Source organism: Onthophagus taurus, chromosome 11 (assembly GCF_036711975.1).
Source record: "Onthophagus taurus isolate NC chromosome 11, IU_Otau_3.0, whole genome shotgun sequence".
Classification (NCBI taxonomy): domain Eukaryota; kingdom Metazoa; phylum Arthropoda; class Insecta; order Coleoptera; family Scarabaeidae; genus Onthophagus; species Onthophagus taurus.
In genome coordinates this window covers 25,637,527-25,661,499 of record NC_091976.1, presented here as the reverse complement: position 1 = coordinate 25,661,499, position 23,973 = coordinate 25,637,527, and the positions used below count along the sequence as shown (strand labels likewise).

At 33.6% G+C, this 23,973-nt stretch overlaps 1 protein-coding gene and 1 long non-coding RNA gene across 3 annotated transcripts in view; one reads left to right on the top strand and one right to left on the bottom strand.

Moving 5' to 3' along the window:
* The window catches only part of LOC139431672 (uncharacterized), a 107,986-nt gene extending 95,752 nt beyond the window's left edge, over positions 1 to 12,234 (top strand). For both annotated transcript variants that reach the window (XR_011641726.1, XR_011641725.1), the window contains one exon: positions 10,550 to 12,234. This is a non-coding gene — a long non-coding RNA (uncharacterized lncRNA). The remainder of the gene's footprint in view (positions 1 to 10,549) is intronic.
* The window catches only part of LOC111415524 (cholecystokinin receptor type A-like), a 107,643-nt gene extending 93,440 nt beyond the window's left edge, over positions 1 to 14,203 (bottom strand). The window contains exon 1 of the mRNA XM_071199760.1: positions 14,021 to 14,203. The gene's annotated coding sequence lies outside the window, so the exon portion shown is untranslated. The remainder of the gene's footprint in view (positions 1 to 14,020) is intronic.
* Between the last annotated feature and the right edge of the window lie 9,770 nt (positions 14,204 to 23,973).

Sequence of the window (23,973 nt, the reverse complement as noted above, 5' to 3'; positions counted from 1 at the left end):
GCGACCTTTAAGATCTATTGTAACTTTAGCCCCTTTAGCCCCTGCCTAAAGGTTTAGGGCAAATGTAGGTCCTTAATGAACCTTAGTATTGTCCTAAGGTCTTGAACCTTTATGTCGGTAGGTAACAGGGGAGTTTTACCGAAGACGTTGTGCCTTAGACGTCCTCTGGCGACGCAATTGCACAGTATATGTTCAGCAGTTTCTGACTCGTCGTTGCATAGTCGACAAGTTTGATCCTCAGCTTGTCCAATGTGGAAGAGGTGGTATTTTAGGGGCACATGGCCGGTTAGGTAGCCTGAGAGCGTTCTTAGATCCCCTTTGCTGAGGCATAAAACCTCTTTGGTTTTGTTTTGCGACGGAGTTATCATACTCTTCGCTTGTCTGTGACCTGGAAGTTCTTTCCAGCGTAAGGCTATCTTTGAAGCCTCCCAGTTGTTGATTATTTGTTTCAGGTGGCTTTTTTGTAGTCCACATCTAGGTTGGGGTCCAATGAAGGGCGTGTTTGCTGCCTCTTTGGCCAGCTTGTCGGCCTTCTCATTGCCCTCAATGTTGCTGTGACCTGGAACCCACCATAGGGTAACATCATTGCCCCTAGCGAGTTCTCTCAGGTTGTTGGTGCACTCTCTGATCAGTGCGGAGCCACACGTGTAGGCCTGAATTGCCTTTAAGGCGGCCCGACTGTCTGTGAAAATGTTTATGGATGCACCTTTTTGTCCCTTCTGTAGGTTCAAAGCGGTGCAGAAGTTTATAGCAAGAACTTCTGCTTGGAAAATTGTTAAGTCCGAGCTGAGGGGCAATTTGATGTGGCTATTTGGTCCACTGATGCCCATGCCTACTCCAGATCTTACTGTCTTTGAAGCATCGGTGTACCAGGCTAGGGCTCCTCTTTTTAGTTGGAATCTTGGTTGCTATTTATGTTAAAATCTTTTAAACATTTTATAAGAATCGAAATGTATCAAGTCTGGTTTTTAAGTATTTCATTAACACGTTTCATTAAACAATTCAGCTTTGTTTAATGAAAACGCGTTCTTCTAGGAATTTCTAGTTCTCTTGGGACTTTATCTAATTAGTAACAGAATTTGTGATATCTATCACTACTATTCTTTTCACTTCAGCTTTAATCATCCCATACAATTTAAGTATAAATTTTCAAACAATATCGAAGGGAACTATAAATTTTAAAAATTAATAATAAATTCAATTAGTAATATAAATTATTTAGCTGGATAATGTTTCAATTGATTCAGTTGATAATGGAGTTGCGGTCATCTATAAAGTTACCACATCATTATAAATGGACTACTCCCATTTACAGCTGAATATCAATCGAAGTTATGATTAATTTGCTTGAATTATTAACCACATCCAACACAAATAATAGATATTCGAAATAATGAGAATTATTTATTATTAGATAAAATAATTTTTTGAATGATTAAAAGTTTCGAGTTAACTTGAAAATGGGTTATTTCCGGTAACCTTTTAGCACCGGTTTTAAAGGAAACTAGCACAGAGATCACTAACCTCAATTATGCAGCATCAATTACTTCAAAATTTTCGGTCAGCGTTTGCATAATTTCCGGCACGCAAAGCACTTACGCCTGTATAATGGATATTTATTCAGAACTGCCCCCGGATCCAAGAGTAATGGATCTAATAGTCGCGAAACGGCCACCGCAAATTGGGGAATTTTGAAGCCGTACGGTTTCCACCAACGTTTTGCATAAAACCCAACTCCTCATAAAATACCAACTCGTTATTAGTCACGCGTATCTCGTACCCCAGTAAATCCGTTAAAAATAAACGACATTTCCGAAGTTACGTCCCGTTGAGATTTCCGATCGCAGGGAATTTGCTTTTTCCACGATTTCGTCGACAAGGAAAAACGAATGTCGTTAGAGAGGCAATTTAGTTTTTTGAGTGATTTAATAAAAGTTGTGTGATGACCAAGCTTTACCATGGTGTAATAATAAATTTACTTTTTATGTTAACGAGGTCACGTAAAACGAACCATAACGTTTTACATAATTTTCTATTTACTTTTTAAGAAACTATTTAAAATGTAAAAAAAAACTACGCCGATAAAGTTTTATGAAGATTTTTTTATTTTAAGTAGTTAATTAAATTTTCTTTTAACAAAAAGAACACGTTCAAAAAGAAAACAAAGTACTTACATACTACCACGTCTAAGTGATAAATAGAAGCAACACAAAATAAATCCCAACACGAAATTTATTTCCCGACAAGTACAGCTCATGTTTACGGCATGTACGAGGGGAGGGGGGCTACATCGTCCGGAAAACTCCCCGGGAAAACTTAGCAAGCAGTCTTATTTTATCCTATTCTTATAACTAGTCCCGGTGAATGTAAATCCCGTAGTAGCTCACACTTTTCGAGCAACTTTCATAAAAGTAGTTTTCCCACTCTTTCTCAAAACCATAACAGAAAGAATGAAACGAGAAATTACGTCTCCTTTTAGAATTCTATTTCAGGATGAGCTTTTATTGTTTATTGTTTTATAACATTTAAAAAAAAAATTTTAAACTTTTTAATTTGAACGAGATTATATTTTCTTAACGGATTCGAATTTAATATTGTATATATGCGATTTGGAAGCGCATATTTTCGAGGCTTTTTAAGCTCGGAAAGCGGTTTCGACAAATCCGGTATTATTTCGCGATGACTCCGGCTTCAACCAAGCTTTAAGCTCCTTCGGACTCTGCGAGTATTTGTGCTGGTAGAATTTGCGCCACCGAAAATTGAACGACCAACCATGCCCTTTTCGTCGTTCAAGCTTCATTTTGTAACTTTGAAAAGGAAGAGATACGTATATCAAGTTAAATCCGTTTCTGCTTCCGTATACAAAGTTTATCTTAATAATTCCACACAAAAAAATTATCAAAAAGCACTACGATTTCAATTCGATTGAGTTGTCGTATTTTTCTACCAAATGTAACTAGAGCAACGAGAAGAGAGCCCTTAAGTGCACACGGATAACTCTTCGAGGCGGAAAAATATCCAGAAAACCTCGAAAGGTTGTAGGTATTCAGCGAGAAGATCAATGGTACCCATTTCATTGTATTGCTCCAGCGGTTTTGGTAAAGTGGGTAAGGTTCAGTGGGCAAAATTGAAAGGTGAAATATTCGAGAAGAATTCGTTCACGTCTTTATTTTGTCGGAATCTGGTACGAATTTCATCGATTATGTACGAAAAGAATTCACACCACAAGAAAATTTATACCAGAAAAAAACAATCCTTTAAGATTAATTTAACACTTTTCAATGACTTGTCTAAGCGACATTTACAGTCTGAAGATGGCTAAGGGCCGAAACTAGTTAGACTTACATTCTATATGAAATAAAAGAAATAAACTTTTAATTTTATACTAACATCTAGAAAACGACAGTGAAAAATCATTTAAAATGAATCCAAACTCGACATATTTAACTTTGATATTAATGGAGATACAATCACTTCCGGTTTGGAACGTCAATTTTGACATATTTGTCATCTTCATTAAAAAACCTTTAAAATGAGTCCAAACAAGACGCACTTATCTCAAAAAACAAAAAAGTTAGAATAAAAGACATTAAACCCGAAGTTAGCAACAATTTAATTTTTAAATATTAATACCAACCTTAATTTTTGATTTTTTTTATTATATTTTTGTTTTTGTGACAAATTTTAAGACATTTTATAAAAATTGAGAAAATGAGTACAAACACGACATATTTATCTTTAATATGAATGAAGTTATAGTCAACTTCCGGTTAAGAATGTCAACGTCAATTTTGACATATTTGTAATCGTGGTGAAAAATCCTTTAAAATGAGTCCAAACAAGACACACTTATCTCAAAAAACAAAAAAGTTAGAATAAAAAACATTAAACCCGAAGTTAGCAACAATGAAAATAGCAATTTAATTTTTAAATATTAATACCAACCTTAATTTTTGATTTTTTTTTATTATATTTTTGTTTTTGTGACAAATATTAAGACATTTTATAAAAATTAAGAATATGTCAAAATGACATTGACATTTCAAATCGGAAGTTGCTTATATCTCGAGTAATATTGGAATTGAACGTATCATGTTCGGACTCATTTTAAAAGATTTTTCACGACTATACAAATATGTCAAAATTGACATTGACATTCTTAACCGGAACTTCACCCTAACTTAATTAATATTGGAGATAAATATGTCGTGTTTGTACTTATTTTAAAGGATTTTTAATGAAGATTACAAATATGTCAAAATTGAGGTTGACATTTTAAACCTGAAGTTAGTTACCATATAATAGACAAATGGACAACTTCATGGAGTTCTTTCATGATGTATTCTTTATTAAAAAAAACCTTTAAAATGAGTCAAAACAAGACGCACTTATCTCAAAAAACAAAAAGGTTAGAATAAAAAACATTAAACCCGAAGTTAGCAACAATGAAGATAGCAATTTAATTTTCAAATATTAATACCAACCTTAAGTTTTTATTTTTTTTATTATATTTTTGTTTTTGTGACTAATCTTAAGACATTTTATAAAAATTAAGAATATGTCAAAATGACGTTGACATTTCAAACCGGAAGTTGACCATAACTTCATTAATATTGGAGATAAATATGTCGTGTTTGTACTCATTTTAAAGGATTTTTAATGGAGATTACAAATATGTCAAAATTGAGGTTGACATTTTAAACATGAAGTTAGTTATCATATAATAGACAACTTCATGGTGTTCTTTCATGATGTATTCTTTATTAAAAAAACCTTTAAAATGAGTCCAAACAAGACGCACTTATCTCAAAAAACAAAAAAGTTAGAATAAAAAACATTAAACCCGAAGTTAGCAACAATGAAGATAGCAATTTAATTTTTAAATATTAATACCAACCTTAATTTTTTATTTTTTTTATTATATTTTTGTGACTAATCTTAAGACAGTTTATAAAAATTAAGAATATGTCAAAATGACGTTGACATTTCAAACCGGAAGTTGGCCATAACTTCATTAATATTGGAGATAAATATGTCGTGTTTGTACTCATTTTAAAGGATTTTTAATGAAGATTACAAATATGTCAAAATTGAGGTTGTCATTTTAAACCTGAAGTTAGTTATTATATAATAGACAACTCCATGGAGTTCTTTCATGATGTATTCTTTATTAAAAAAAAACTTTAAAATGGGTCAAAACAAGACTCACTTATCTCAAAAAACAAAAAAGTTAGAATAAAAAACATTAAACCCGAAGTTAGAAACAATGAAGATAGCAATTTAATTTTTAAATATTAATACCAACCTTAATTTTTGATTTTTTTTTATTATATTTTTGTTTTTGTGACAAATATTAAGACATTTTATAAAAATTGAGAAAATGTCAAAATGACTTTGACATTTCAAACCGGAAGTTGCTTATATCTCGAGTAATATTGGAATTAAACGTATCATGTTTGGACTCATTTTAAAGGATTTTTCACGACGATTACAAATATGTCAAAATTGACGTTGACATTCTTAACCGGAAGTTGACCATAACTTCATTAATATTGGAGATAAATATGTCGTGTTTGTACTCATTTTAAAGGATTTTTAATGAAGATTACAAATATGTCAAAATTTTAAGGTTGACATTTTAAACCTGAAGTTAGTTACCATATAATAGACAAATGGACAACTTCATGGTGTTCTTTCATGATGTATTCTTTATTAAAAAAACCTTTAAAATGAGTCAAAACAAGACTTATCTCAAAAAACAAAAAAGTTACAATAAAAAACATTAAACCCGAAGTTAGCAGCAATGAAGATAGCAATTTAATTTTTACATATTAATACCAACCTTTCTTTTTGATTTTTTTTTATTATATTTTTGTTTTTGTGACAAATATTAAGACATTTTATAAAAATTGAGAAAATGTCAAAATGACTTTGACATTTCAAACCGGAAGTTGCTTATATCTCGAGTAATATTGGAATTAAACGTATCATGTTTGGACTCATTTTAAAAGATTTTTCACAACGATTACAAATATATCAAAATTGACGTTGACATTCTTAACCGGAAGTTGGCCATAACTTCATTAATATTGGAGACAAATATGTCGTGTTTGTACTCATTTTAAAGGATTTTTAATGAAGATTACAAATATGTCAAAATTAAAGTTGAAATTTTAAACCTGAAGTTAGTTATCATATAATAGAAGTTTTATATCTGAAGTTAATCTAGTGTTAGTCATTTTTCAGCACTTTCTTTTTATTTTTAACGTGTTTTTGGGTCATTTCACATTGATTAAAAAAAAATCGTCGATTTTTAAACCACATGATGATTTTTGAATTTTACCCAAGTTTCTTAATACATATTTCTTTTGTTAAAAAAGAGCGTTCTTAAATTTTAACCTGTAAACTTGTGACACTTAATTACATTTTGCAACTTTTTAAACTTTAATTTTGTAAATTATTAACTAATAATCTGATTTCGACTTTGATATGTGATCTTTTCTAACAAAAGAAAAAGAAGTATTAAGAAACTTGTTTGTAAAATGGTCAAGCTCTAGATAATTTTCTTCAAAAATTTTTACACGAAACATCATTTTGACTCTAGTATTTGTGATTAAATTTATGCCACGACTTACAGAAACACCCTGTATGGTCGTAAAATGACTGATCAAGCGGATTCTCCGCTTGTAATGGCTGTCATCAGTGTTTTGTGATAAAAATGGATAGACACCAAAGAATTTTCAATAGTTTGAGCCTGTCTATTCTGAGAAGTTATATTTTTAGAGAGATAAAAACGAAAATCACGTTTTTCTCAACATTGTTCATTTATCGCTTAGTTTCTCTTCGTCCTGTGCAAAAACTATTTGGTCGTCCGCCAACATAATAGTGTATATGTATTTGTTGCATTTCCTTTTCCAATGTTTTATGGTTGAGTAGATATAGATCTTGAATATTGTGAGAGATTTCATTTTGATGCTTAAAATAATAATCTTAAACTAAAATGTAACTAACAATAAATCAGTTAAATTAGTTGAATTCCATTCTCCTTATTAAAATCTTCACGGTAATTAAATCGTTGATGTTTCGCAATAAATTACAAGCTGAAAATATTAATTAATTTCAATAAACTAGAAATTTCTCTAAAATGAAATTCCCCGAATTAAATTAAGCTTTTATAAGGTCATAGGTTAGAAAGAATGTCCAACAAAATCACCCTTCCACACTGCTCGACGAGGTGTAATGACGGTTTTGGCAAGGAATCAATTCGTAAAAGCAGTAGCAACACACCGGGGAGGGTCTAACTTTAACTATTTTCACAGTAAAAGGGGGAGTTTAGTGTTGAAATCGATATTTATAACCCGTCGTAAAAGGAAAATGTGCATTGACTGTTTCCGGTGTAATGCCTTCGAAGAGAGTGGACTCCTGGATGACCTCGAACAACTCTCACGTCTTCAACGATAAATTTCCAGTCGTCGAACTTACCAGATGTTAACCCTTTCCGTGTTCCTATTCAGAAAAAGATATAACCCGGCAAAATCGGTTTCGAAGGAGCGTGTATCGATTTATCTCTTTGTTAATAGTGATTTGCTTTAAAACTCGGACATAAAAGATTTTTACTTCGTTGAGCTAAATATCGGAAACCTTCTTGTCTTTTTATCGGAGTTCAAGTCGGGGAATTATTCAAGAGAACTTAGTTTTAGAGCGAAACGCCGGGATTTCTCGCTTTTGTACAAGTTACAGACGTCGAACGACTGCATTAAAAGTTTATTGTTTGTAAGGACTTACAGAAGCTTTTAATGGCCATATAATTCTACCAGGTGATTAAATGACCTATCTTTTTAAAAAGTTTCATTGCAAGAAAGAAAGTCAAGATATAATTGTTGCTGATACAAAAAACGAAAATTGGGAGTATTTCGCTGTAATGGATTCCGGAAAGTATTTGTTCTCATTAAGATATCGGTTCTTTAAAGAAGCTTTCTCCTTGAAAAAAGTTCACTGTTATCTTAGCTTCTATTTAGTATTTTCCTAAATCTGCCATGAACTTACTTATGTTATATATTCTATTCGCTTTGTTCTTACGCGCCACATATTGAGGTTTATTAGGCGTTTTCAGTATCTCCCTTAATCTTCACATGTCGAGTTTTCTCCATATTCATTCTAGGTACTCTGCTCGTCTCTCATCGTCTCCCATGTCTATGCATCGCATCTGGTGTTTGAGTGAGTACCCTGCACATCACTTTCTTGGCAGATATTCTATATTTTGGCCTATTTTCTCATCAACATATCTTCTTATCATCTTTGATCACATACTTCATGAAGGATCCTAATTCTTATGGGTCACTGGAACGATAACACTGGATTTTGCCACACTATTCTCTATTTCTTAATCTAAGTAGAACATAAGTGAGATTTTGAAGACATTTATACCACAATCTGTTGTATTTTCAAATTTTAGTTTGAATTGATCATCATCACAGCTCCATTTGGAAATCAGTTCTGAATTAAATTGGATCCTTCAAAAACTTCGTTGGCATAAACGCGAACAAATACTAAAATTATCTTGCAATTTCACCTCAGCACATGTGGATGTGAATAAAGATAGATAATGTTTGTGTAGGTGATAGTTGGCATATAGTTGAGCAGTTCTTAAATATTCTGACGGAAATAAATGATTATTTTATAAAGATTTGTCAAAATATTGATAACAATCCTTCACTGATGGCCGTTTCCGGATGAGTTAAAAAAGACAGTAATAATCCCAATCTATAAAAAAGGAGACAAATCCTGCTATGATAACTATCGTCCAATAGCACTTATATCGAATCTTGCAAAAATTTATGAGAAGCTTGTACACAACAGAATTATAAATTATTTAAATAAATATGATATATTGCACGAGAATCAAAATGGTTTTCGGAAGGGAAGATCCACCGAACTTGCGATGTTTCAACTGTTGGAAAATATCATCTTGGGATTAAATAAAAAACATGCCACAACAGCATTGTTCATGGATCTTACAAAAGCCTTTGATAGTGTACATCACTCAATCCTTTTGACCAAGTTGAAGAGACTTGGCTTTAGAGGTGTTAGCTTCCCTATCTATCAGGAAGGTTACAATGTGTAGTTGCCCACAATGAGCAGGGAACAGAAATAAGATCAGCTTGGAGGGAAGTCAAGCTGGGAGTACCTCAGGGTTCCATATTGGGTCCTCTATTGTTCCTCCTGTATGTGAATGACTTACCACGTGTAACGAACAACATTACGATAATGTTTGCGGATGACACAACGACTGTGGCGAGGTGATTATGAAATCCAGAAATCACTTACTGTGGATCTGAATAAATTTGCGGATTGGTTTGAAGCGCACAACATAAAGTTAAGTACAAAAATACGAAAATTTGTTAATTACCATTTATGCTCTGACCACATCAAGGCGAGGTATCGGGATACTGAGATTGCCAAGAGAATGTTGAAGAGATTTCGTTTCTGGGTTGGAATATGGATCCTGGACTGTCTTGGACCAATCATATTGATTTCCTTGCTGGCAAAATCAGTCATTTCTCCTATGCCATTAAGTGCCTATTATGCATATGTCCATTCCTTGCTAAGATATGGAGTTGTTTTTTGGGGCCGTGGTGTTGGTATAGATAGAATCTTCATACTACAGAAGAGGTGTGTAAGAGCAATCTTTGGTCTAAAAAATACTAATAGCTGAAGAAGTTACTTTAAAGACGATAAAATACCTACCTTGTATGGAATTTATATTCTGGAATGTGTCGTATTGGTTAGGAAGAATTACTTTGAATTTTTCAAAGAACGGAAAATCCGATGTATACCATTGACATGTTTTTCCAATTTAATGTTTGAACTCAATGTGTATTATATTACAATGTAATTATTGTTAAATTGACGTACTCTACGTTTTTTTGGTAAAATGGGGGGAATAAAGTATTATTTATTATTATTATATTATGATGTATAAATGTATTATTATTTGAGGAATTTATTGTTTTTCAAAGCGCCAAGATTTGCACTGGGTAACATAAACACAGAGGAAATTCCGACTAATGCTCAAAATGGCTGCCGTTTAATGCGCCATCTATTATGCTATTCCCAAAATGAACAATGTTGAGAAAAACGGGAATTTCAAACTATTAAAAATTGTTTGGTGCCTATCTATTTTTATCACAGAACACTGATGGCAGCCATCACAAGCACAGAATCCGCTTGGTCAGTCGTTTTACGATTATACAGGCTGTTTCTGTAAGTCGTGGCATAAATTTAATCACAAATACAATAGTCAAAATGATGTTTCGTGTAAAAATTTTTGAAGAAAATTATCTAGAATTTGATTTAGTACTTTTCAACTGGTTTCTATTTTATGTAGAATTTAAGTCTAAGGGCCGAAACTAGCCCTTAGCCACCTTCAGAGACTCTACAAATAGATTAATATCCCTCATTCTATCCATTTTACAAACAAGTTTCTTAATATTTCTTTTTCTTTTGTTAAAAAAGATCACATATCAGGTAATATCTCTCTCTCTTTTAGGTAACCTGTCTCGGAAGCTTTATTACAGTATATTGCAGTAGTGTCCATAACGAAATCCAAAAACCAACAAAATCATGAATCTGAAATATCTATTAATATAGATATTTATGCTATGCTCTAAAATTCTCAATATGCAAGAAATCATGACCATAGCTTTTAAAATTAGCAATTCTATCCGGGCAAAAAGTTTACAAAGAAACCTTTTTAAATTACACGTAGAAGAAAGCAGCCACGAAGGATGTACTGAACTTGTGATGCATACCGAGGTCAAGTGGTTAAGTAGAGGCAAGTTCTTACAGCGTTTTCGCGATTTAATTGACAAAATTAAACAATATCATATTACAAGAGGCGACCATTACAGGATGTTGGAAGATGACATTTGGCTTTAAGATTTGTCTTTTCTGACAGATATTACAAGTAAGCTGAATGATTTGAATTTAGAACTGCAAGGAAAGAATAAAACAATTTTTGACAAGATGAGTTCTGTAAATGACTTTAAACAAAAACTAAACATAATGTTATCTAGAACGAATGATAATAATTTCAATTCATTTCCCAATTAAAAAAATATTGCTGCCACCGATATCGATTTAAATAGATATAAAAATGAAATTAAAAACCTAATTGCAGATTTTGACAATCGTTTTCAAGATTTTGAAAAAATTGATATAGATAAAGTTGCAGAGAAACTGTCTAACTTGTTCGAAATGGATGTACAGGGTGGGCAAATTTGGGTGTTATTATAGGCTATCTCAGAAACTATAAGAGATACGAAAAAAGTAGGTGCCATGTCCCGGTCTCTTTTTTCGAGACTAACTCAATCCCGCAAACACCAAACCTCCATCTTCTTTTGTTTTTAAGTTATAGCCAAAAAGTCAAATTTTCGTGATTTTAAAAAATTTTGAATATTAATCTTTGATATTTTAGAATTAAAAAATAACGCTTATTTTCCCCAAATACACTATGCGTGCAATACATCATTGGAAAGCTAAAAATATGCTCTTTTCAATAACACCATAATCTACTATAGTTTGTATTTACAAAAATACAACTTTGTGTTGTATCTCAAAAATCATCAAATATTTTTAAAATTTTTCAACGGCAGTTTATTCTACTTAAAAAAGTGTCTAAAGAACGTAATAACCCCATTTCTCTAATTTCAAAAATAAACGAAATATGAGCATTTTTTAAAATCACGAAAATTTTACATTTTGGCTATAACTTAAAAACAAAAGAAGATAGAGGTTTGGTGTTTGCGGGATTGGGTTAGTCTCGAAAAAAGAGATCGGGACATGGCACTTACTTTTTTCGTATCTCTTATAGTTTCTGAGATAGCCTATAATAACACCCAAATTTGCCCACCCTGTACATAAGTTAAAATCAGAAATCATAACACTGCAAAATGATATCTATGTTAAAGCAAGGACATGTGAAGAAAATGTTTGAAAATATATATCGGAAGGCAAGTATACAAATTTTTGAAAATGTGTTGAGAATTTGTACTCATGTTGTGGTTCAACTGAACTGCATTTTCACAAATGAAAATAATAAAATCTATACACTCATTTAGAATCTTGTTTGAGAAATGCCCGAATTATTTACATTCCGAACTTTGAAAAAAAGATTGTAGACTTACAGCAGTGTCGAATAAGTCAAACATTCAATCAATTTAATATCTGTATTAAAATATTAATAAATGAGTTAAATGAAATGATTTTTTATTTCATATTTTTTCTTCATTGAAAAGATGTGATATTATTATAAGCAGGTAGGTAAATTTAATAGGATGAGCCAGTAGGTAAAAAAGAAAGGTGAGTTTTCAAATACAAAAAAAGATTTTAAACCCTTCGGTCGATCTTGGTCAAAAATTAGTGGACACCACTGGTATATTGTATGGAACTGGATGCTGGCAGAAAGAAACAAAAGAGGAAAAAATGGATCCAGGATATCAATGTAGAGATGAAAAGGAAAGGACTGGGTGAAGATGGTATGATAAGGACCGATGGTGGTTGGGATGCGAAAAGTGGCAATAAAAAAAAGCTGTTCTATTTGAAAATGTATTTAGAGCTATTTTTAAAATAATTTATGTGGTTGTTTTTTCTAGGATTAAATTCAACTATCAATTCGGTTCGGAAAAGCTTATAACAAAATTGATTTGGGGGGTATTATATCGAGTTTGTCGCAGGAAGAAATCCGCGAAGCGTATAAACGAATACTCTTTAATCGATGGGGCTTCCTTCGGCTTCGGCGAGCTTTGCGTGAATCCGATTTAAGTGGTCTTTCCTTTAACTTTATTTTTTTTTCAATCTCTCTATATCGGTTTATATTTCGCAATTTCAAAATAAAAACAAACTTTAATTCAAACGAATTCGATTTTTAATTTTTTTTGAAACGATTCAATCAACTTTTTTGAAAAGGTACGTTTTCATTGATACGCTTATTTAATAACCCTGTCTAGTTAGGTTGATTTATAAGGGGCGTATAATTTATTACATTTTCGAGGAGATAGGGTTGGTTTTCTCGTTACGAACTAGCGAGTTTCGCAGTTTGTGTCTTCGTCTCGTTAAATCCGGAAAACTTGGCCGCAATCAACAAGTTATCCTTGAAAAGTTTTCTCTCATTAACCCCAACGGTCTAGACAATGATGGGAATTTGCGTGTACGTCTCCGAGTGTCAGTTTTAATAATTCGAGAGATCACGGAGAAATTTTGGGGGAAAAGAGATTTTCGATAAAGGGTGAATTCAACCCTAAGCTGATTACAAAAGGGATTTTGGTCAAACCGAAAGATTTTCGCGTCGAATTATAAACCGATTATTGTTTTCAAGTTTAAATTCTTGTTAACACGGTGTAAATATCGCGTGTTTTAAGCATAACGTGTAAATTATTGTGTTATAACACTATTATGGCAGCAATTAAGTTGTTATTCACAGCTTGATAGGAATCTTGATCATCCAGATAATTTTGTAATAAAAGTTATTAAAGTGTTTTTTCTTCCTCAATATTAAATTGTTTCGCATCAAATGGGATTGATCACCCATATTTATCATAAAATTATAGCAATGCGTCCACGTTCGTTTCAGAGTAATTTAAATAATTGCTTCTGTTGACCAATTTAAGCTCACTATGGGGGATTTACACAAATTTTCCAGATTCACTCGACTAATTGATTTTAACGAATAAAGCATTATTCAATCGAATGGGACATTAATATTTATACGCGTAACAATGACATGGTTGGTTCGACTTTTATTCAGGAATTACCTTTTGAATAATAACAAAAACCGTGTTTAATCAACATCACAGGCTTTTTTTTAATGGAAAAATAAACAATTCATGTTTTACAAATAAAAAAATGAATAATTTAAGTTTACCAAGCGAAAATTTGAGTCAATTAATTTTTAACAATTATTTGATGTCACATCATTCTTTTATATTTAATTAATTAATATTAATTCATTATTATTACTTACCTAAATGGAAGAAAATATTATCATTAACACTTTGAATAAATTAATTTATTGGAAATCATGGTCGAAAACGTCTTTTTTAAAAAATGTTTAAACGCGGAAAATATAAGTTTGAAAGTTTTAAAAACGCACTGGAAAATCCGACGATTTACCGGTTGCTTCTGATTCCGTAGTCGTCGTTGAACTGCTAGATATTTCGCGGCAAAGTGAGAAGACATGCGCAGGGTACCGTGAAAGTGAGACGCACATTCATCACCAATAGATTTTTTAATCTATACCTGAATTAGAAAAAAGAAGCGTTGAAAAAGAATTATGTTCGAAATTAAATTTAAAAAAAAAAACAGCTTTGGGGGAGAAACTCGATTGTCTGGATAATGAAAACGGTTTTATTACGATTCAAAGGAAGGTTGAAAAAGATTCCAGCCTAAATAAATAAAAAAGTAAACTAATAAGAAGTTGAAATTGACCATTTCGCTGATTGTGAATGCGCTTAAGTGGTGTTGTAGAGGCATTCCTAGATTCTGTTCAAGGGCTTCGGAAATTCGATGCTCATGCATTGCGTAGTTTACCTATGTTACTACAGCTATTTGATGATAATGACTATTGAATTCCAATTCTATGGAGCAAAGATACGCACGTATAATCGTTTTCGTGAACTTACTTTCCGAACGAGGCAATAACCGTGCCAAAGTGTTATTTAACAGATATGGCTCTATAAATACCGTATTTTACGTGAAATAATGAAAGTTTTAGGTGAACTTATCGAGAATTGACTTTTAGATAAACTTCGTAATATCACACAATCGTGTAAGCAGAAGCAAAGCCCTCCACCAAAATCTAAAATCTGCCATGGCACTATTCTTTCTCAAAGAGAATTTTTTAGCATTTATGAATTCACTTTCGGATTGGGTTGGAATCAATTGGGTTAGGTTGGGTTGGGAAATTTTCCTAAAATTTGGAGGAAAGCAGTTCTAGTACTGATACCTGAACCCACAAAGCCTAATCAAGAAAAGTCGTACTGACCTCTTTGTATGCTTAGCGCAGTGGGTAAACTTCTTGAACGCCTGATTAACAACAGATTGGTAGCAGAACTGAAAGAAAGAGAAGCTATTAACAACAACCAATATGGGTAAAGAAAAGAAAGAAGCACATCGTTGCAGTAATGGCTATATTTAAGGAAACAAGAGCAAGCAAAATAGTATCATATGCCCAAAGGGGATATAAAATTATGGTGCTTCTGGATATAAGAAATGCCTTTAACTCAGTACCTTACCTCTGGATTGAGAAGAACCTTAAGCTTGTATCTAAAGCAGAGAAAGGTCTTAATTCTAGGAGAGATAGAACAAAGAATCACGTGTGGGCCACAGAGCTCAGTTTTGGGCGGAACACTGTGAAACGTGTTTTATGTATTTTAAAACTGAAAAACCTAAGAAAATAAGGAGAAATCTGAATATTGTATAGCAGAAACAGAACGAATTCTTGAATTGATGAGTCTCAGGCGTGCACCAGAAGAAACTGAACTGTGAAATCTGGGACCATGATTTTTTTTTTTGTTGATTAGCATTGTAAGTTGTTTTCTCTGCTACAGGCTGCTTACTTGGTCATTCTTTTGCTCATTTTTTTTGTTTAAATTCTTTTTTGTGGCCACGTTGTCCTATTATTGTTCTATGTCCCATCCGCGGACACTTTTCCAGTTTTGTTTATTTTTTGCTTAACTATATTTCTTTTATTGTAGATATAAATTAAATTAAATTATAAATATTGCTCGATATGGCTAAATTGTTTTTAACGGATGACGAAATGGCAGAGGAGTTAGATAACCTCCCCGAAGAAGATGGTGCGAACTATTCTGATGACTCTTTCACCGATGAAACTTATATTTCCAAAAATTCTGATTCAGATGAAGACACACAACCATCAGAATTGAGTGATGATGATCCTGATGATGTTGGAGACTCCTCGGATGAAGTGTTGAAGTGTTGATCCAAATGCTGTAGCTGCACTGATAGGAAAAGATCCTATCGACTTTTTTAATCATTTCATTGATGATGAAGTTATCGTATTTCTTGTTACTGAAACAAACCGATTCGCAGCTCAGAATATTGCTGCTGCAACTATTTCTGGTAAGCAGGCACAACAAGTGAGGTTCGTGAAATGGACTGACACTGATCCTGCAGAGATGCGTAAGTTTTTGGGAATTATACTGTGGATGGGGTTTGTTCAAATGCCTTAGTTACGGGATTATTGGTCGAGATCTCCCTTATATCAAAATTGCATTCCCCTTGGGAATCATGAGCAGAAACAGGTTTGAATTAATATTGGGTTTGTTCCATACCTGCAATAATGAGGAACAAAGAGATTCAGACAATCGACTTTCAGTCGACCAAATTCCAGTCGTCCTATACTCCAGGGGATGTGGTTAGTATTGATGAAAGTAACATCCCCTTTCGAGGACCCTGTCTTTCAGACAATACATACCTAACAAGAGGCATAGGTATGGAATAAAAGTATTCAAATTAGGTATTGCTGGAGGCTATGCGTGGGCCTTGAAAGTGTATACAGGGAAAAAAAACACATATCTGTTTGCGAGAAAGTGGTGACTGATCTGATGAATGGTCTTTTTTAATAGTGGGCGCACCTTATACACTGAAGAAAGAAACTGAAGAAGGGAGAGGTTAAAGCACAGCAAAATGAAGATAAAACGATCGTACTCACAAGACAAGAGAGACGTTATTATGCTTAGTACTAATGATGACGCCTCGAGTCGGTAAACCTTCCGTGGTTGTGGATTATAATAAGTGTAAAGGATTTATAGACTTGTCAGCTCAGATATGCTCCTTACGTCAGGCGTACAGTGAAATGGTATAAAAGATTAGTAATTCACCTGATCATGCCACAACCGTCGTGAATGCTCTAAATTTATACAATAAAATAAATAACAAAAAAATGACCATAACGAAATTCAAAGAAGCAATTGTTTTACATCTTGTACGATCCTTAGAAATTGGATCACCTCGTCCTTCAACCTCAAGAGAAGCCAAGCATGTTCTAAAAGAAGTTGAAGGACAAAAACGAGTAACAAGAAAGAGATGTAGTACTTATTACAAAAAAATGACTGCCGCACAGAACTCTGCATATGCACGCAATAACACCAAAAGAGTGAATACTGTTTGTGATATGTGTAATGAACCAATGTGCTTACCCTGCTTTCAAAAGCACATAAAATAATAAAAACAGCTAAACATTTCGCTTAACTGTTTTTTACAGAATAATGTCTGAATTTTGCTAAGTTGAAATACCTAAGTTGAAAGTGTACTAGATTTAATAGAATTTATATTTATATATGTATTGCCAAAAAGGGTTACAGCATTTATTTTGTTTGGTTAGTTACATTAGTATAAAAATGTCTTGTATTTTTCGGTGACGGATTTTTTTTATTCCAAAAAATATTAATTTTCATTATACTTTTCGTCAAAAATTGTATTTCTTTAATTCCTATAGAAAGTTCCCATGTAAAACTATCTAAATTACTTAATCTGCTTGGTCCAAGTTAACCATGCTTACTTCCAGGGGTCATGATTTGTATTGGCCCACATAAAGTCAATATAAAACGTTTCCACCCAGACAAACGGCGCTCATCGTGTTAATGTAAGGAATTCCAAGAGAATAGAAGAATCGCAGAAGAACTCATAGGAAAAGGAACCAACGAAGAAAATATCTCCGTTTTTCTGCTTGTCAAAGAATGTATTTGAATTTTGTATTATATTTATAAATAAGATTTTTTTATGGAGTTTTTTATTTTATGCCTTGAAAATCAACACGAGATTCACATAGATACAGACCAATTCCAGTTTCCAGTTCTTGCAGACATATATTTTGAACTGCATAACCGTTATAGCAATCTGAGGAGCAACCGCTAATTCATTTGGCTTTTAAAAGTAAATCTGCATGAGAATCAACTGGTGCCTCTCGTGGCTGTTGTGGAAATTTTGCCGTGCATCAAGTTACGCTTCTCATGGAAGTCAACGTGTTAAACATAGCAGAAACTGTTATTGAGTTGAAAATCAGTATGGTTACCGCAAGGGTAGATCTACAATAAATGCAGTAGAAAACATACTGGATTTAACAATTTTGCACCCTAATTCTGTTGGACATTAAAAATGCCTTTAATCAATATCTCATAAAGAATGTAAGATTTTATTCGCATGATAGATCTACAACGGCAGTAAATGAGTGACATGTACTGCAGAGTTCACTCTTAAGCTCGGTACTGTGGAACATATATTATGATAGAGTCGTTCGACTAGAGGTGGAAGACGGGGTTAAATTGTTTGAAGTTACTAGGAGATAGGAGCCAATTGCGTGACATTAGCCTCGACGTTGATGGCACAATGGTGCGCCAACGCTGTCAATGCCTAGATATCTATCTGGAAGGCTTTAGTTATGATGTCAGAGAAATGGGTCTACATTGAAATCAATAACACAGCTAGTTTTTTTAAATTTTTTTTACAATCAAATGTAAAAAAAGGTGTAACATTTAAATCATATACTGTATATCATATATTTATTATTTTACAGATTACAAGCTATTTAGTCAGTATAATCATTTTAAGTGTAGCTTTTAGTACTCATCTCAGAGAATTCTTTCTAATTTTTATTATATTGAGGTCTATTCAAAATGAGTTAGAGAAGTAGAAATAGCGGGTATTTCTCTTAATAATAATGTACTATAACTGTGGTTGTTATAAACTCGGCGGTAATTTTAGTATAATGGTGATATAGAGATTTTATCGATTTAGTTTGAATATAAACTGTTTATGTTCAACCACATAAATTTTGTGATAAAACTATAAACTAATAAAAGTCAGTATTTCATTATATCCTTCTTTCATTAAACCAAGTTAATCAGCACTAAAACAACTCAAAAGTAATCTCGGTAAGTAATATTTTTAATAATTTAGCTTTTCATTTCGGTCGAAAATGTTTTGTGGACGAATTATAGTGATGGGAGAATCGGTTTATTTTTTAAAATCTAATTCGATACGATATTTCGTTCAACGTTTACGACCCGAAAATTAAACAACACAAAATCCAATCAATTTCTATCAGTTTTGATTTCGAACTCTCCCAAACAAGTTCAACACGAAATCAAAACATTTCGACACTGTCATTTATTTGTAATAATAACCACAATAAGCAAAATTCGCCGAATCAGCTGTGGTGTTATCATTTTATATTGATATGGTTCGATAAAAAGTTAAAACAACGAATTTTGTTTTAAAATTAGAGTATCTCGATACATTAATTAGTAGGATTAGAGCAAAAACGTCTTTCTTATCTCATTTCTATTCAAATTGAGCCTCGGGGTTTCGGTTATAAACCCCATACAAAAACGGAAGTTTCTTAGGATGATACAAACATGTATTACGAGTGGGGAACCGAGCAAACAATGGGAGCCCGGAATTTTGATGATAAATAAAAAACTTTTCTAATACGAAAACATCTTCTGTATTATTTTCCGGTATAACAATAAGGAAAAAAATAAAATGTTGAGTTATGATCTAGTAAACAAAATTAAGTGGGAGGAAATAAGAAGTAAGGAAAAGTTTTTGAGAAAACAAAAATAAAGTGGTTAATCATTTTTTATTTCCAAACTTTTAGTTCTAAAAACTTTTAAAGCTTAAAACATTTAAAGAATTCTAATTGAAATTTAAATGCTTTTTTTTGATTGTAAAAGGTCGTAAAACCTGTTGTAGTAAGTATACTTTTTCGCATTCGGTTTCCGAATTTTCCGTCCGCTATGTTGACATTTCGCGTGATTAATGCAGTTAGCGCTGACCTGGAAGAAAAAAGGGGTTTCCATTATTATACATCACTTACTAACCAACGGAACGCAACCAACAAACAATACAAAAAAAAACATTTTTAAAAAATTACGCCTCTTCTTTCACCTCGTAATCCTTCCCCCGTTGTTGCATTTTCATTAATTAACGTAAAAAACTTAAAACCCACAGATGTATTAACGTTTTATACCTCGAAATTAATTTTTCACTTGAAAAATTGTCCCTGCAGCAAAAAAACGACTGTTAAAAGCGTAAAAATGGGGACAATTTAAATAAAAATTGTTTACAAGGTGAATTTATAAAAAAAAATTGGGGATTATTAAAAATGGCGAAACACAATTCATTGACGTTCAGCGAACACGAAAATATAAATTCAAACGACCATGTTTCCGTGACGTTATGGACCTATTAAATTCTGGAACCCGGCCGAAATTTTGGTCGTAAGTTACCCCTGATGTATAGAGCGCACAAAATGCAGGACGTTTAATGGAGATTGAATTCAAAAAGAAGAATCATCCTCATAATTTTAATTTGTTAATTAAAAAATGATCGTCTTCCTCTTGGTTTATATTGCAGTGCCAATTTTGGTACTGAAAAGGGTTGAAAAAAAAAGGGTTGAACGAAGATACCGCCAGAAAATATGTGTTACCGCAAGAAGAAAAATCACACAAGAAAGAGAAGCTGCATAAAGGTTGGGTTGGGTTGTCAATACGGATCAATACGGATATAGAAAGGGGAGATCCACCATACAGGCTATTGAGAGAGCGCAGAAAAATGTCGACCAGATTAAAGAGAAAACATTAAAAAATAGAAACTGTTTTTCACTGATACAGGGAAATTTCAGCCCATATCTGATGGAAATGGTTAAGTTATCTTTCTGACAGAAACATAATTGCACCAAACGGAACAACGTATCAAGTAACTTGCGGGGTACCGCAGGGGTCATTACTGGGGCCACTTTTATGTAACCTATATTACGACAAAATACTAAGATTAAACTTAGAAGCTGGAGTAGAACTCATAGCTGACGATTGAAAGAAAGAGATGAGAGGCAATTACACGATAAGGCGACCTACGCAGTCCAACAAATAATTGCTAACCTTAAGGAGATAGTACTTAGTATTGCGGCACAAAAAACCGAATTGGTGCTATTGCTAGGAAGGAGGAAGGTGAAAACCCTTAGCCTGGAGGTTGATGGAATGATAATTCAAAGTGTAAAGTGTCTCGGAGTGATTATCAACAAAGATATGACCATGACCAGACATGTTGAGGAAGTAACAAGCAAGGCGACGTATATGTGCAACGTGATACTAAGATTAATGCCGAACTTGGGGGTGCCAAAATCAAGAAAACGAAGACTTTTGTCAACGACGACTACTGCAACCTGCTAACACGAGTAAATCGAAAACTGGCAATTGGAATAACATCAGCATATCGGAGAGTGCCGGCGGAGGGAATTCAGGTCATTGCTGGATTGCCCCCGATGGACTTATTGGTGCAGGAAAGAACGGAGCTGTACAGTAAAGGAAGAGAATCGAAAAGTGAAGGCAGGGAAAACATGACGAACGCTTGGCAGGCAAGATGGCTACAGTATAGAACCATGGATTGACAGAAAGTGGGGGCGAGGTAGACTTCTACCTAACTCAGGTGTTAACTGATCGTGGGGTATTTAAGCAGTACTTACACAAAATTAAAAAAGCAGACTCTAACAAAAACACAGCGGAACATACTCGGTTTGAATGTGAAAGATTTTCTAGACAAAGATCAATTTGTGAATGGAAATGTGGTCAAACATTAAACAAGGAGAATGTCATCAGAGTAATGTTGGAAACTGAAGACAATTGGAACGCTGTGAAGTTTAAAGAATGCCATGAAAGGATCTTGGAGAAGGATGGTCAGGGAATAACAACGAAAGATCACGAACCGGACTTAATGTGAAGAAGAGGACAGCAATACAATATGCGGATGCAACACCATCATTCTGCAGCTAGTGAAAGAATAAGAGTAAAAATTCCAACCGTGATGAAAGTCAATATAAGAAGTGTCCGGGTCGACAAGTTCTGGTATGTGGTACCAATGATGATGAGGCTTTTTCTGTTCTTTCCCCGAAGTAATGCCCTGATGGGCGGTTCCGGGAAGAGAGGGGGAAGGGTTTTAGAATCTGCTCGAACCCATCACTACTCGTCTGGTAGCAGATTTGCTAATCCCCTCTATAAAAAAAAAAGGTTGGGTTGAGTGCAATGAGCTGAATTGACATTTGGGAGAATACGTATATGATCATTACGAGGAACTAATAAGAAAATTATCCTCTCAGTTAGAAAAAGCTAATTGGATGTGATCATACAAAGTTAGAGGCAAATAACAGGTCCTGGTACAGCAGTGCCAATTTTGGTATTTTGTCATCCTGCATTCTCTGCATCCATTTCTCTTTGTATTCCTAGATTTTATCGAAAATTTCCGCGGAATCTACCTTGCCTAGGTCCTTTTTCCTTCTCATCCATGCTTCCATTGCCATTATCTTATAAAATTTCATTTGAGTATCCTTTCTGCACTTATTACCCAAAGTACATCCAATAGTTCCACACATTAAGCGTCGCATCCTAGGTATTTAAAGTGATCTGTTCTACGTGAGCGTTATCAATGTAATGCCATTATTTTTGCTTTTGTCTTAAAAATTTCGCAGTTGTAATGTCTACTTATGCTATTGAGCAAGTATACGGCTTTTTGAAGGTTTTCTTCTGACGTAGCATAAATTATTTAATCATCTGCGAAGAATAGTGTTTTCAGGACGTTGTTATGGCTGTAGGCGGATGCCATTTGGAACTTGATTCTTCCATTTTTTGGTTAGATCATCCATATATAGTGAATTTCCCTTAAGATGCAATATACAAAAATATATTTCCAGGAAACCAGGGCGTACCTACCTACTTACTTTATCCCACATAAAATGCAACATGTAAATTACAATAAAACCTCGATATAACGGATCAATACGGGGAACGCAGTGAAAGTATACAACCTTAATATTTTCCTTTGCAAAACTACAATGAAGCTATGTTACATTTTATGTAGGACAGTGCAAGTGATATTATGAGATATATCAGGTATATGAGATTCCCGGTATAAATTAAATAAAAGCGGTGACAGACAACATCCTTGTCTTACTCCTTGATTACTGTACATCAAATCAAAGTCTTCGTCTGAGATACTATTTATTGTTATAGCAGCGTGTCTGGAGAAGCTCTTTATTGCTCTCTGATCAGTAAAGCCTCTTTTTTTCAGGATTGACCACAATACGCTTCTTGTTATCCTATCAAAGGCGCTAGTATAATCAAAGAATGCGATGTGTTTCCATATTTTCCTCCCTTCACTTTTCTATTATTTGCTATAATGTGAAGACAAAATCCATACATACCTACCTCTTCGAAAGCCGTTCTGGTCCTCCTCCAAGAATGTTTCAGCAATTACTTATGTTCTTATTGCTATTATGCAGGCGTATAGTTTGTAGCTTGAATTCAATTCTGGCTGCTTTTCTGTTTTTGAGCTCATTCAGGAATTTTTCAAATTCGTCGAGCGTTATCCTTTAAAACCTTTGAGTCTCTAGGGTTGAACAATAGGTCTCTATAGTGCTGTTCCTATCAATCCTTATCTACTACATTTATCCTTGACATATCTTTCTCACTTATTCAGAAGTCTGGCAATTTTGTGTGCCTCTTCCTGCTTACTATGGACGTCGTCTTAGATACTGGAGATGTATCTTTTCCAGGAACATCTCCAGCTCAACTTTTGTATGGTAGATCATTGCGCGACTCACTCCCAAGAATCGAGGGTAAATTTGAACTGAAGGTACCAAATCATATCATCATTACCTAGACATAAAAAGGGAAGAACAAAAGAGGAATTACGACAAACCTCGAACCAGGCGATATAAATAAGAAGCAGGAAGGAACAACTGACAAATCAAGGTCATATATTGTAGAAACGGAAAAAGGACATCTCCAAAGACTGCCAGAAATCAGCGAACGTCAATATTTGAAAGAGGCGGAAACCAGGACGCAAATAGATGAAGAAACACGGTGAAGCGGACGTGAAAGATGAATTCCAAAAGACTTT